Here is an 11,118-nt window from a genome sequence, read left to right as displayed (position 1 = left end):
CCCTCCTACTTTCATGTTATTGTTTTGCCCCAGATTTCACATATGAGAGAAAACCTGTGATTCTTGTCTTTCTGAATCTGGCTTATTTCGCTTAACATGATGATCTCCAGTGCAATCATTCTCCTGCAAATGACATGATTTCATCCTTCTTGATGACTGAACAATACTCCATTGTGAATATATGCCACATTTTATTTATCCATTCATCCACTGATGGGCACCTGGGTTGATTTCATAACTTGTCTATTGTGAATTGTGCTGTGGTAAACTTGGCTGTGCAGGTATTTCCACAGTATAATTTAATTCCTTTGGGTAAATACTGGGGAATGGGATAGTTAAATCATACAGAAGTTCTAGTTTCTGTTTTTTGAGGAACCTCCATACTGATTTACATAGTGGCTACACTAATTTACGTACCCACCAACAGTGTATGAAGATTCCTTTTACCCTGCATCCTCACCAGCATTTATTTATTTGTTTTGTTTTTTTTTTTGTATTCTTGATGATAGCCATTCTGACTGGGGTGAGATTGAATTTCATTGTAGTTTTGATTTGCATTTCCCTGATGGTAAAGAATGTCAATTTTTTTTTCATATAGTTAATGGCCATTTGTACTTGTTTTGAGAAATATCTATTCAGTTTATTTGCCCATTCACTAATTGGGTCATTTTATTTTTGCTTTCTGTTTGTTTATTTACAACCAGTAGCATCTATTTTGGGCAATTCCAGGTTCTTTCCTAGTAAGATACAGCTTGTTGCTTTATTCAGATATTTGTATGATCCAGCAACTGGGGTAGAAGAGGGCAAGGCAGACCAACAACAGGCACATGCTGGGGCAGCGGGTGGTAACTGTCTTTTTCTCTTGGTAAAGAGAAGTGGTGCTGAGAATGGTCTTTAATCTGGAGTTTCTGTGTACCTTTTCATCCCATAGGCACAGTCTATATACCACTCACCCAGAACCCCTCGGAGTACAGTTGTGTTGGGAGGAGGAGTATTAAGGAGGCTCAGCTGAGTAGAAGCAGATGGTGTGCAGGAAGGCCCAGCAGCTCTTCCCCTGGAACTCCTGAAGTAGCTTGTCCATCTCATTCTCCATGTCCTTTGTGTGCTGGATACACTGACAGAGCTCATAGACGAGGAAGGCTCCCAGGATGACCTCTTTCTGGTTGTCCTGGATGTCCACATTACCACTGTGCACTGTCCAGCAGGTCTCCTGCTTTCTGGAGTTCAGATCTTCCACCACCTGGTCATAGACTCTCTCTTCACAAGCAAGAATTAGGTCAAACAGGTACTTGCAATTCTGGAGCCTTCCTGGCTGAGTCTTGATTCTCTTATTTCTGTCCAACATATGCAAAATGCTATTCTGCATATAGAGTTCTTTGTCTTTTCTGAGAAGATCATTGTGCATCTGGTCATATGTGGTTCTGAAATCACGGATATTGGACTTGTCAAGTGCTGGTCCTGGGAGCTTCACATGGGTTTCTGTTCAGAAATGCTGAATCCCTGCTTGCTGAGGACATGGTCATGCTCCTCCTTTCTCCGGTTCTAGTTACTGGAGCTATGAGAACCTCACGGAGGAGGCACGCACTGTCTGCCGCACTCCCTCCAGGGCTCCTACCCAGCCAGTGGCTTCCTCAAGAGCAAGATGGCCTCTGTTTATGTTTTTGATGTTAAGCTTTTTGAGTACTTTACATATTCTGGATATTAATCCTCTGTCAAAAGAGGAGCTGGCAAAGATATTCTCCTAGAATATGCTGTTTCTTCATTCTGTTGTTTCCTTTGCTATGCAGAAGCTTTTATTTTTGATGCAATCCCATTTATCAATTTTTTAAATATTTTTATTTGTGGGTGGACAATATTTATGTATGTATATATGTATGTATGTATGTATGTATGTATGTATATGGTGCTGAGGGTCAAACCGAGTGCCTCACACGTGCCGGGCAAGTGCTGTACTATTGAGCCACAACCCCATCCCCACCCCTGCGCCATTTGTCAATTCTTGCTAATATTTCCTGAGCTTTTAGAGTTCTACTCAAGAAGCTGTTGCCTGTGCTTATATCTTGAAGTGTTTCCCCTGTTTTCTGCTAGTAATTTTAAAGATCCAGGTATTTCATTGAGATCTTTGATTCATTTTGAGTGGATTTTTGTCCAGGGTGAGAGATAAGGATCTAGTTTCAATATTCTACATGTGGATCCCTAGTTTTTTCAGCACCATTTGTTAAAGAGACTGTCTTTTCTCCTTGTCAAGAATCACATGGCTATAGGTTTTTCTCCGTGTCCTCTACTTTATTCTGTTGGCCTACATGGATGCTTTTGTGCCAGTACTATGCTGGTTTTGTTACAGGGCTCTGTAGTATATTTGGAAATTGGATATTGTGATATATCCAACATTGCTCTTTTTATTCCAAATTGCTTTGGCTATTCTGGGTCTTTTGTGTTTCTATTTGAATCCTTAGGATTTTTTTCTAGTTCTGTAAAAAATGTCATTGGTATTTTGATGGGGTGTACATAGAATCTGTGGTTTGCTTTTGGTAATGTGCCCATTTTAACTATATTAATCCTCCCTGTTCATGAACATGAGAAGTGTTTTTATCTTCTAGTATCTTCTTCAATTTCTTTCTAAAGTATTCTGTAATTTTCATTGTAGAGGTCTTTCACCACCTTGGTTAGGTTTCTTCCCAGGTATTTTAAAGCTATTGTGAATTGAATTATTTACTTGATTTCCTTCTCAGTGGTTTTATTATTGGCATAGAGAAAAGTCATCAATTTTAGTATGCCAGTTTTGTTTCTATAAGCTTCTTTTTTAACTGACACAAAAACATAAAAAATTGCACATATTAATGGAGTAACAACCTGATGTTTTGATACATATATGCATTGTGTGATGCTAACAGAACTAAATATGATACAATTACCACAATTGGATAAAATTTAAAGGAAATTAAAACATTATGTCAAAAAGAGCTGGGCTTGGTGGCTCACACCTGTAATCCCAACAGCTAGGAGGCAGGAGGATCACAAATGAGGATCATGAGTTCAAACCGAGCCTCAGCAACTTAGCAAGGCCCTAAGCAAATTAGTGAGACCCTCTCTCTAAACAATATTTAAAAATCCTGGGGATATGGCTCAGTGGTTATACACCCCAGTACCCCCCCCAAAAAAAGACAATTACCCTCCCATGTTTACTGCAGCATCACTCACAATATCCAATAAATGCAACAACTTAAGTGCCCATCAAAAGATGGATAAAGAAATTACAGTATATACATGTAATGGAATATTATTTAGCTATCAAAAAGAATGAAATCCTGTCATTGAGACAACATAAAGGAAATTGGAGACTGTTATGTAAATGAAATAAGCCAGGCACAAAAAGACAATTGCCATATGATGTTACTCATCTGTGGAATCTAAAAATGTTGATGTCATAGAAGCTAAGAGTAGCATGGTGCTTACCAGAGGCTAGAGAGATTAGGAGGGGAAAGGGCATAGGGAAAGGTTGATAAAAATGTTTAACCTGATTTAAATAATCATGTTCTTTTATTTTTCTTTCTTTCCCTCTCCCCAGCCCTCCCCTGCCCATGCCTGAGGATGGTCTAACAGTTTTGATAATTGAATCTAAACAATTGTCTCACCAATACCCTCACTGGCTCCCTCCCTCATCTGCCCCAATAGCAGTGATGTTGCTGGGAAAGGGCCTCCACTTATAAGGCAGACTGCCCTGACTTGTGCATGACCCTTTCCCCACCCCATTTCCTGCCACGCCATTCACCCTGTCAGACAAAAAGGAAAAATGCTGGCACCATGAGGATAACCCAGAACAATGTACACAGTTTCCAACATAAACTCTGCAGCTCAGGGCTCCCACCCTGCAGAGCATCCAACAACTTCGGCTGAGCCCATCCAAGCCCAAGGAAAAATAACCGACTGTGAAAGAACAAAGGTGGCCCTAGCCCAGGCCTGTAGCAGCCAGTCAGGAGAGGCAGGCGACAGCACCTCCGGGCAGGCATGGTCCTTGGAGGGCTGCCAAGCCGGCTGTCCTGAGCCTGACAAGGCAAGGGAGGGGCGCAACAGGCCTCAGTCAATGAGAAACAGATCTTCCCTAAAAATAATGATGAATGAAAAGGCACAGTGACAAAGACTTGCCTCGGAGCTGGTTTGGCACATAATCAGACCTAATGATATGTTCAGAAGGAAAAATTCATGGTCTGGATCTAGAGTTCTTTGAGCCAACAAGTCATCTGCAAACAAGTCCAAGGAACTTCTGTTGGTTTTACCAGCAGGCATTCTAAGACAGAGCTCTGGAGCCTGACAGCTGTCATCCTTCAACAGGCTTGGTTCTTGTCAGTACAGCAATGACCATGAGATAGGCTGCTTGGGAGCAGAGGGATGCATTAGATGAACCCACGGAGGTCATATGGTTCCAGGTCAAACAGGCAATTAATGGAACCTGTGATCCAGAAAGAAACTATTGGTAAGAGAATGGAAGCAAAGATCATAAGAAGCAGGTCAGAGGAGGAGGGTCTTTCTCAGTTCTCAGGTATTCATCGAACTCTCCTTGAAAGACAAGCATAGTGGGGTAAGGTACACAAATAACAGGAACCATCTTACCCTCAGGGTGCTTTTTTTAAAATACATTTGAAAGTGGCTTTAGAAGCAGGCATGGTGGCATATGCCTGTAATCCCAGAAACTGGTGAGACTGAGGCAGGAGGGTCCCAAAGTTTGTGGCCAGCCTCAGCAACTTAGTGAGGCCCTAAACAACTAAGTGAAACCCTGTCTCAATATAAAATATAAAAAAGTCTGGGGATGTGGCTTAGTGGCCAAGCACCTCTGGGTTTAATCCCTGGCACCAAAACTAATAATAATAATAATAATAATAATAGGCTTTAAAAATAAATTTCTGAGATTACAGGCACATGCCTATAATCCCAGTGACTCAGGAGGCTGAGGCAGGAGGATCACAAGTTCAAAGCTAACCTTAGCAACTTAGTGAGACCCTAAACAACTTAATGAGACCTTGTCTCAAACTAAAAATAAAATAAAAATTTAGAAAAGAGGCTGAGGCTGTAGCTCTGTGTTAGAGAGCCCAGGGTTCAATCTCCAGGACTACAGAACAAAGTAAATAAGTAAATAATAAGTGTATAAGGGTAAGAGATTATTACGTTTTTATCAAAAATGCCTGGAGATCATCAAATTATTGTACCAACTCTGATCAATTGGTAGAGCTGCCTAAAAGTCTGTATTGAGAAAATTCACAAAGGTTTGCTGGCTTTACATCCAGCAAAAATGAGGACCTCGCTATGTGGACGTTGCTTGTCATGATGGAAAGGAATGCTGTATATTCAAAGACCTGAGTGGTTTTCTAACTTGTCCTATTTTACACATAAGAAAGCAGAGTGCCAAGATGGAGAGATAGTAAAGTTGAACAGAACTAGCAATATATTGTCACAAGTGAGCTTTTGCTTATCATTCCCTGGGAAAGCAGAACAGACATAAGAGCAAGCTCCAGAAGGAGACACCCTCCCCCACCCCCCCCCACCCCCCCCACCCCCCCCCCACCCCCCCGCACACAATCGTAGGGACTGAGAGACAAGGAAGGGAAGGACTGGGAAGCCTTCCTGAGGGCAAGAAGCTGCAACCTAGAAACACATATTGGATTTTCAGGAAGCAAAACCCCTCTAAACCTTCCTTCTCTTCCCTTGACCAAGGTGAGGTTGCTAGAAACATGGCAAAACTTTCCCAGAGATCTCCCCTAGGTTAAACTCTGAAGGAGTTTTATTGGTTTCTTGAGAAGGGAGGTGTCACAGGCCACAACATATGATGATTAGGTGAGAGAGCACACTCTGAAAAATAATACACCATAGTTCGTTGTAGGTCAGCATCTCTCTGGGAGATTTAAGATGCTATCTCTGTATCCCCCAGCACCTAGTAAAACTATAAATAGCAGGCATTCAGTGAAGGTGTGTGGATTAGATAAATGGTTGAATAAAAGATTCATTTCTTTTTAGGAAATCCGGAAATTAGGAGTCAATCTTCCAGTGAGCAGAAAGAACCAAATATACTTATAATACTCGACTTATTTAAGTATGATTGACTTGGAGCTGCTCATTCAGCCATTGCAGCCAGTGAGATAATAATGATAATAATGGCCAACATTTACTGAGGAATTACTGGGTGCTTTATGAAAACAAGTAATTCAGGACAGATTGATTATTTTAACAGTTCTAGAGTCTCAGTAATTTTAACCATAATCTATAGCAAGTTGGACAGGGGCAGGGTCTTGAAGAGTGTTAGTGCTCTGCACATTCAGGAACCCAGGCTCCTTCCACATAGAGGCTCTGCCTTTCCAGGGCCTGGAGTTCTCTCCTGACTCCTATGTGTCCACCCAACAGATGTGAAAAGAGGGTGTCGTGGATCACAAGGGAGATTTTAGGGATAATTCTTAGACTATGCAAAATATATCAGTTCCACCTACATTCCATTGACCAGAACTCAATCACAGAGTCTTATCTAGATTCCAGGAGGTTGAGAAATGTTGTTATGCTCCCCCCGCAACAAAGAAGAGAACAAATTTGTGGCATATCTAGCAAGTTTCCGCCACAGTGTATTAACTCATTTAATTCTCAGAACAACCTGATAAAGCAGATACTATTATCCCATCTCATAGATGAGAAAACTGAGTTCAAAGATTAAAGCAGTTCCCAATGTCAAACACTTAGTAGATGACGGAATTGGGTGTTCTAGACTAACTAAGCTATGCCTTTTCAAAATTGAAGTTCAATATGTTGCCCCATTCCTGTTAATTTCACCACAGAGATCCCGATCAGGAAAGCCTAATTTTGCCTTTCCTTGATCTAAACTGCTTATAATACTAAGCCATTTGGCATCCTAGTATAGATTATCTTATCTATTCCTCATTGCACTCCCATGTGGTAGGTATTATTAGCTCCACTTTACCAAAGAGGAAATTGAGATTAGATATGTTAGACAATTTGGCCACAATCAACAGCTAATGAGAGGCACATTTAAATACAGTTGAACATTATACTGCAAATTGCTCTCTGGCCTGGAACTTTGGAAGACCTTTTCCTAAATTTTTAAAAAATGACCACACACACACACACACACACACACACCTAAAAAAATGCAACAAACGATTTTCCCATGGAACATCCTAGAGTGCTTGGTATCAGAAGGTCATTGTCCTCAATATTGTGGTCACCAAGTTCAGACTGGCTCCTTACATTTCAGGGGTGATCAAGAACATTTTGCAACCTCTGACCTTATTAACTATGATTAGATTGTTTTATTAATGTTTGAAGACGTTCTTCCCAGCTGAAACAATCCAGAAAATGAAGAATCAGAGAAATAATAAGACATGCAAAGCTAGAGAAAAACTCCAGACTCAACTAAGGGTGGTCTCTCCAGGCCAAGAGCATTCTTTATGGTTGGATCACTGGGTGGGGACATGGAAGCAGCAGCTAAAGCAGGCTTTGTATGCTGGGCTGTTTCTTTCCTCTCTCACACTTCTCCCCAGTGTGACCTGGCCCTGTTTCCCCCTGAGACATTAGCTCAGGGAGCTTGTTCCTTTATCCAACGCTCACCAGGCCCTCAGGTGCTATCAGAGGGCAGGCACTGGTCCCTGAGGAGAGAAAACAGAAAGGAAATCTAACGAAAACTGCTGCATTGTAAAGAAAGATCATAATAGCAATGTGATCTGAGGACTTGGGAAAATTGGGTAAATAAAAGGAAAAAATAGTAAATTGCAAATTTGGGGGCTTTTGACTTTATATCTTTAGTTATGCAAACTGCACAGGTCATGGAAGCACATTCTAGAGTTAGAGCCCTTGGGACGCCAGCTCCTTGCCTTCCCTACTATCCAAGACTGGATTTCTTTCTCTTGACCATAGACTCAGATCCTCCTTTCTGAGGAATTCTTCACCCACATCATACAACCTCATGAAATAGGGCCAACCTTCACGAAATCAACTGCCAATCACTGTGATGGTCGATGACAGTGTAAGCAGTCTTTTCCGTTGGAACATTTAAGATGATCTACTCTCATACCCAGTGCATTAGTTCTTTATCCATTGCTATAACAAAATACTGGGGCTAGATACTTTATAAGAACAGAAGAGATTCAAGTCCGAACAGCATTGCACCAGCCCTGATGAGGGCCCTTCTGTTTCACATCATAGTGGATGTGTCATGAAGAGGTCACATACTGAGGCGGGGGAGTCAGTCTTCCTCTTTTATAATGACCCTCTCATGAGAATTAGCTGGAATCCCACAAGAACTACAGTAATCCTGTTGGGGGATTAACGGCCTCCACTAGGCTCTGCCTGTAAAAGTTTCCACCATCACTCACATTGCCACCCTGGGGACCAAGTTTCCAACACACGAGCCTTTAGGGAACACATTCAGACCATATCCAAACCATAACATCCAGTGAAGTCCCTGAGGCCAGGTGGGACACAGTACCAGTTAGTGAAGACCCGGTCTCTAGCCTTCAAGCTTGAGAATCTAATAGAACACACTTGTATGCAATGCCATCTCTGTGAAGTTGTTACAGATCTGCTCTAATCTTTATTAAAAAAATTAAAATCCTACTAAGATATCTAGGTCAAGCCCCCTACCCCATAGTGCTCCTCACTAGGGCCCTGAGAAGCTGATGCTGTCTTTCTCTGTACCTAAGGTGGACTACAGTCTTTGCTCTCTCTCTCTCAACTCTTCCAGGACTCTGGGCTTTGTAATTTCCCACTTCTCTCAGTCTGAACTGAGCTTATTTGCCACCCACCTAAGGGAGTCTGTCTTGGGTCCTAATTCCCATAGCAATGAACTCAGCTTCCTCTCCTCCTCTGTATCTTCCTCATGCTCTACTGAGGATCTAAGATTCCTGTGTTTACTGGCCTTCTGTGGCCTTTCCCCATTTTAAATTCTCCTAATGGAGACAGAAAAATATCCTTAATCCACACCTCGAAAAGTTTTCAGAATAAGAATGGGTCACAGATGACCTCACCAGCCAGCCTCCCTGCCCTCTTCCCCTTCTATTCTGCCCTCTTCACCCTCACTGGGCTCTGTTTTGTTCTTTAGAAAACACTAATTTCTCTCTTGCCTTGTGGTCTTTGACATGCCATTTCCTCTGACAGAATCATACTCTACAATGCAATCTCTCACTCCCACTATCTCCTAGTAAACTCCACTTTGTCCTTCAAAATTCAGTTTGGGCATTACTTCCTCTAGGTAACCTTCCCTGATCCCCCTAAATAGGTTAGATCCCTGCACTAAATGCTCTCAGGTAACCCTGTACTTTCCTTTTGTATCCATTATCGTACCTGTGATCATACGATTATTTTAAAAATGGTAACTATTGTCCATGTCCTAAATAGACTCCAGGTTGCCTGAGTCCACAAGCCAGGGACTGAAGCTGCATACACAGATATTCTAAATCTGCTCTCCAGACAGTTAGCTGATACTACCTTGTCATGAAATTATTTGCATATATGTGGAAGCACACGCCAGGAACCTAAATCCCATTATGCTAGACGGACATATAATAAATATGCAGTAATGGACATATAATAAATGTTCATAGAATGAATGCATAGAGAGATGGATATCAATGAAGCTCTCATAAAAGGGAGAGGTGTCAGCTTGGCAGTGATTTTTTGAGAACAGATATAAAACATAGCAAGTGTGGAAGGGTATAGCTACCTATTATTTCCCTCACTTCTGTGTTTTTGTTTCTCCTTCCCAGGAGGCACTATATTAGTGCATTCTCTTCTAGCTACTAAAAACTGTGTTCGTTTTCTATTGCTATGTAACAAATTCCCACAGGGAGCCTAAAACAATACACATTTATTATCTCCCAACTTTTGTGAGCCAGGAGTGTGGGCACAGCTTAGCTGGGTCTTCTGCTGAATGGTGCAATCAAAGCATTACCAAGAGTGGGGTCTTGTTAGAGTCTTGGCTAGGGAAGGATCTGTTTTCACGCTTCCTCAGGCTGTTGTCAGTAGTTATTTCCTTGCAGAGGTAGGTTTCATGGTAGCTTAACTTTTCAAAGTAAGATTTGAGAGGGGAGAGGAAAGGAGAAAGAGGTTCTAGCCAGCTGATTGCTATACTCTCTTGTAATTACATGCACATAATTGTGGAAAGAACTTCGTCCTTTCCACATTTCATTGATTAGAAGCAATGTAACACTCAAGGGAGGGGTCTATACAAAGGTGTGAATATCAGAAGTCAGAGATCATGGGTTTCTTAAGAATCTATGTACCACAAAATACAACCTTGTAAGACAAGAGGAGATAGATAGATAGATAGATAGATAGATATCTCCCATGGAGGAGACTATTTACTGATACCGTAACTTTTCAACCAAGGTTCATCAGCTGATACCATTCTCCAAAACCAAACTGAAGACCAAGATTCATTCAGTAAGAAAGATAGTTTTTTTCTCCCTGGGTTTCTGAGGATCTGCCGCCATCATGTATGACATAGTAATTATCTGGACCAGGAAGTTCATAACCAACCAGTTACTTCAGAGGAAACAAATGGTCATTGATGTTCTTCACCCTGGGAAAGCAATAGTACCTAAGACAGAAATTCGAGAAAAGTTAGCCAAAATGTACAAGACCACACCAGATGTCATATTTGTGTTTGGATTCAGAACCCATTTTGGAGATGGCAAGACAACTGGCTTTGGCATGATTTACGATTCCTTGGATCATGCGAAGAAAAATGAACCCAAACATAGTCTGGCAAGACACGGCCTGTATGAAAAGAAAAAGACCTCAAGAAAACAGCAAAAGGAACACAAGAACACAATGAAGAAAGTCAGTGGGACTGCGAAGGCAAATGTTGGGGCTGGCAAAAAGCCAAAGGAGTAAAGATTCTGCAATGACTTTATCTGCGGAGATTGTGTAAATTCTTCATGAGGATTAATAAACTGTAAAAGTTGTAAAGAAAAGAAAGAAGGATTACATATATAACATATACATATGTCAGCATTTGTATGTGTTGTGTCAAAGCAGCTAGGAAGGGTGCAAGCAGTGGGCAGGAGGAGAGACATTTAAATCAAAGCAAAGAAAGAAGCCAGAGATTGCTCAAAGAGGAAGAGG

General features: G+C 41.4%; 2 pseudogenes; one reads left to right on the top strand and one right to left on the bottom strand.

Moving 5' to 3' along the window:
• Positions 1–994: 994 nt before the first annotated feature.
• LOC113188000 (RNA polymerase II subunit A C-terminal domain phosphatase SSU72 pseudogene) lies at positions 995–3,180 on the bottom strand (annotated as a pseudogene).
• Positions 3,181–10,485: 7,305 nt separating this feature from the next.
• On the top strand, positions 10,486–10,887 carry LOC113187978 (small ribosomal subunit protein eS24 pseudogene; annotated as a pseudogene).
• The last annotated feature ends 231 nt before the right edge of the window (positions 10,888–11,118 follow it).

This window comes from Urocitellus parryii, chromosome 4 (assembly GCF_045843805.1).
Source record: "Urocitellus parryii isolate mUroPar1 chromosome 4, mUroPar1.hap1, whole genome shotgun sequence".
NCBI classification, from domain to species: Eukaryota; Metazoa; Chordata; class Mammalia; order Rodentia; family Sciuridae; genus Urocitellus; species Urocitellus parryii.
Note: the sequence above shows the minus strand (reverse complement) of the source record. Positions and strands in the feature narration are given on the sequence as shown.